Raw genomic sequence first — 4,935 nt, 5'->3', positions numbered from 1 at the left:
CAAATCTCAAAGCTATGCTTTGTCTTTCCAGTCATAATCCTAATAATGGCAGACTAGAGTTAGAATTCCTTAACTGGTCTTTCTCTACAATCCACAGTCTGCACTCTCATTAGTATCCTTACCCGTGTGTTGGAACATTAGCATACATACACACATGCATGCGCTCACACACTCATGTTTTTGCATTTGGATATGAAAGTTTAACATTTTCTAACTACCATTCATCAAGTGGGTGCTCCTATGTATGGATTCCAAACTTCCTTTGGAGATTGTTTCATAGAAAACACACACACACACACACTATGATGTCACAGTGCCTTTCCCCAGAATCTGACCCAGACACAGGTTTGAATGCAACTAATCTATTTGTAGTGGCACTGCGGATTAATGTGCTGGACTGCAAAGTTGGTTTGAACCACAAGGTTGGCAGTTCAAGCACACCAGGCACTTCTCAGAAACCCTATACAGGGTTGCTACAGATTGGAATCAACTCAACAGAACTTAAAAACAACAACAACTCTATATTTAGAGTCCTGGTGTGGGGTGATATGGGATAAAGTACTGGACCAGAAGGTCTGTTTGAACCACAATGTTGATGATTCAAACTCACCAGCCACTCCTTGGAAATCCTATACAGGTTTGCTATGAGTTGGAACAACTCAATGACACTTAAATACAACAACAAATCTTTGTGAAAGCTTTGCTCCACAAAGAATTGTTGTCATTTAGGTTAACTCTACTTTAAGGAAGCAGCTTTTCCCCAGTCATATTTTGAGTGCCTTCCAACCTGCAGAACTCATCTTTTGTCGCTATAACTTACAATATTTCACTGCTGCTCATAAGGCTTTCAGTGGATACCAATTCAGAAGTGGTCTGTTTCGCTTTCTTCCTGGTCTGTTTAGTCTGGAAGTTCTGGTGAAACCTGTTCATCATGGATGACTCTGCTGGTATTTGAAATGCTGGTGACATAACTGCCAGCATCACAGCAACACACAAGCCACCACAGTATAATACATTGACAATAATTGTGAGGATGAAGGAGGACCGGGCAGACTTTCTGTTGTGCATTAGGTTACTATGAGTTGGAATCTAACAACAACATCTCTATCTGTGAAAGTATCTGGGAAGCCCCTATAGAGGAGTAGAAAAGTGAGAGAAGATAAAGAAGTCAATAAAGGTTACTATTGTGATCAATGAGGACAGAATCCCCCTGGGATTGTTTGGAACCAGTTAAAAATGCATCTCAGAGCCATCCCCACTGTGCTATTTATTCTCCAATTCCTGTGTGTCCTTAGATGAAGCCTACTCCTAGAGATTTAAATCTTAGTGCTGTTGGTTGTTCTGTTTGTGGATGGAGAGAAACCTATAGAAGGAGAGTCACAAGGCTTGTAGTAGGACCTATCAACATGGGTAGGATGGGTAAGAACTGAGATGATGTGGGCAAAGCAAATATACCTCCTACTGATGCCATAAAACATGTCTGTTATCTAAGCCAGTCATTTAACATATTCCTTTATCACTTTATTTTCCAAGTGCTACTGTCCACAAGTCATGTGGAAAATTTGTCAAATCAGTCACTGAAACACATTCATCCATCACACTTTCCCTTCACAATCAGAAATTTGACAGTAGTGAGTCTCACTTGATTTGGTCTTTAGAAAAAGCCTTGCACCACTGGTATCTATCTATAAGTCTACCATGTAGGTTATTCACTAGAAATGTTTTGTTTCTCTTAGTGAAATTTTCATTCCAGTTCCAATGAACTGAAAAGTAAGGTTTTCTTGTGGCTATGAAGGAAAAGATTTCATCAATCTGAAAACAAGAGTAGTAGGCTAAATCTAAGAGCCCTGGTGGCATAGTGGTTAAACACTCAGCTGCTAACCAAAAGGTAGCTGATTTGAAACTAACAGGTGCTTCAAAGGAAAAAAAAAAAAATGCCAGTCTGCTTCTGTAAAGATTGGTCTTGTTAAGTGCCACTGAATTGGTTACGACTATTGTTTTTAGGTGCTATCAAGTTGGTACCAACTCGTAGTGACACTATATATAACAGAACAAAACGCTGCCTGGTCTTGGGCCTACCTCACAATTGTTGCCATGCTTGGGCCCATTGATGCTGTCATATTGCCAATCCATTTCTCTTGGGGTCTTCCTCTTTTCCTCTGGCCCTCCACCTTACCAACATGATATCCTTCTCCAGCAACTGGTCCCTCTTGACAATATGTCCGAAGTATGAGAGACGAAGTTTGGTCATCCTTGCCTCCAAGGAGCACTCTGGCTGCACTTCTTCCAACACAGATCTCTCTGTTCTTTTGGCAGCCCATAGCATTTTCAATACTGTCCTCCAACACCATGGCCCTGTATAGGGTTTCTGAGGTTTTACATCTTCACGGGAGTAGAAAGCCTCATTTCTCCTTGGAGCAGCTGCTGGGCTCGAACCACCAACCTTGTGGTTTGCAGTCCAGTGCTTATCATATGGAGTCACTGCATTCCTCTGCAAAGATTACACCCTTAAAAACCTGATGGAAGGAGGCGGAGCTTGATGGTGGCTAGGGTAGAGATGCAGTGAAGTTCGCCGTCAGCCATACTACAGAATACCAGGCAAAGAAGATTCAGGGCAGAGCTCCAAAACTTGGAACCACATAGGTAGGAATATTTTTTTAAAAGTTTGAAGGCTTATAGATAGTGGAACTTGAAGCGGAAATAAGAAATTGCGTACTTTTGAATCTGCCTGGCTCCGGTGGTGCTGAGCCAACAACTTGGATGAGACCAAACGGCAAGATCAAGTGAGGGATCAGACATACCACGGAAAAACGCTGCGGGAACCTCGGAGCAAAGGTGAACAATATACTTTGTTGGTTTTGCTTTGTTCTGATTTTCTTTTTTTTGCTATCTGTTCATTGCCCCCCACCCCCCACTGTTTGTGCATCTCCATTCTGGTGACTAGAGGGGGGTGCCTGAGCAAGTGGACAACCCCCACCCTCACCACTGGTGGGTTCCTCTACCACACATGTGCACAGATACTCTGAGTCCAAGAGTCGGCCCTGAACTGTTTTTTTTTGTTTTTTTGTTTGTTTGTTTGTTTTAATATGGAGAAAGCCAGAACAAGGGGTTTGGAGAGAGAAAGAGAGTTTAAAAACAAAACAGGCCAAAAATTAAGTTAAATCCTGAGGTATAGAATAACAACAAACAGTGACATCTTGAAATCTATCACAGCTTTGAAGGCAAAAAGCTGAAAGAGGACATTAAAGTCATACTCACATTAGGCTACAGATGTGTTTTTTTCCTTCTCTCCCTCCTCTCCCTTTTCTGCAATTATAGACTACAGTATCCAGTCTAGTTTTGTTGTTGTTGTTTTTCTTTTCTTGATTTTAATTTTGCTGTTGCTGATTTGCTGTTTTATACACACCCTTCTACCTCTGGGGGACTCTTTCTCTCCCTATATTACCCAAGAAGAGACAGCAGGTGCTGCCATGTGGTCAAGCTACAACCACACTCTATAAAACACCAAAATCCAGGCAAAAACCAATACCAACTGCCATATACCAGGGAGGCAGACAACATTTGTGAAAGTTTCCCTGAGTTAAGCAATAAGAAGAGTGAAAAGGGAAGCCCACATCCTGATCACATCTTCCTGGAAACAATCAAAAAGCGTAAAAAATACCAAAACACATACTCAATTAAGTATTAAGGCCACAGATAAATATTCAACATGTCCAAGAAGCAAAAGCAAATGACCATATCAGCACATGTCCAGGATCAAGATAAAATATCTGAAACAAATGACCTAGAGATCGATCTGGACTCAATTCTGGAAGGAGGCCAGGCCTTGGAAATGCCTAAGAAGGAATTCAGAAAAATGATCATAAAATGTTTCAAAACATTTTACAATGGAGTTGAGAAAAATAAGGAAGAAGCCAGGAAAGCGCTACAGGAACAATCAAATAAGATAGATACAGCATTGGAAACAATTCAAAACCTACAGGAAGATTCCCAAACAATCAATAATGGAATATCAGAAATAGACAATACACTGAAAGGGCAAAGGAGTAGAACAGAAGAGATGGAAGGTAGAACCAGTGATCTAGAAGACAAATCTCTCAATACCACTAAGATAGAAGAGCAAACAGAAAAAAGAATAAAAACATCTGAATAAGGTCTAAGATTCATGTTGGACAACATGAAGAGGAATAAGTTAAGAATTATTGACATTCCAGAACAAGAAGAATCACACAAGTCCACAGAGGAAATAGTTGAAGAACTTCTGGAAGAAAATAACTCTAACATCCTGAAAAGTGAAAAGGTAAACATTCAAGAAGCTCAATGAATCCCAGGAAGGATAGACCCCAAAAGGATATCAATGAGACATATCATAATCAAGCTCTCAAAAATCAAAGATAAGGAAACACTCCTGAAAGAAGCTAGGGAAAACAGAAGTGTTACATACAAAGGCAAGTAAGTCAGATTAAGATCGGATCTCTCAGCAGAAACTATGCAAACAAGAAGGCAATAGGGAGAGATATATAAAACCCTGAAAGAAAAAAAAAACTGCCAACTAAGAATCCTCTATCCATCAAAGCTATCAATCAAATACTATGGTGTAATCAAAACATTCCAGGATAAACAGAAGCTAAGGGATTTTGCCAAAGCCAACTCTGTGCTACAAAACATCCTAAAGGGAGTTCTGTGGGTTGAGAACCAAGAAGAACAGAAAACAACCAGAGATTGACATATTTGGCAGTACCTCCCAGAACTAAATCAACAGAAGGAAGAGTCAAGAACAGAACAAAACTATAAGAACAAACTCAGAGATCAAAACTATAAGAACAAACTAGGAGGTCAGTCTACAATCAAAACAATTACAAAGTAAAAGAAGGTAATCACGTAGGAACAGAGATTCAGATGGTAAGAAGGTCAGGTAGATTACAGGATAAAATA

Source organism: Chrysochloris asiatica, unplaced genomic scaffold, assembly GCF_000296735.1.
Source record: "Chrysochloris asiatica unplaced genomic scaffold, ChrAsi1.0 scaffold00171, whole genome shotgun sequence".
In the NCBI taxonomy this organism is placed as follows: Eukaryota; Metazoa; Chordata; class Mammalia; order Afrosoricida; family Chrysochloridae; genus Chrysochloris; species Chrysochloris asiatica.
Note: the sequence above shows the minus strand (reverse complement) of the source record.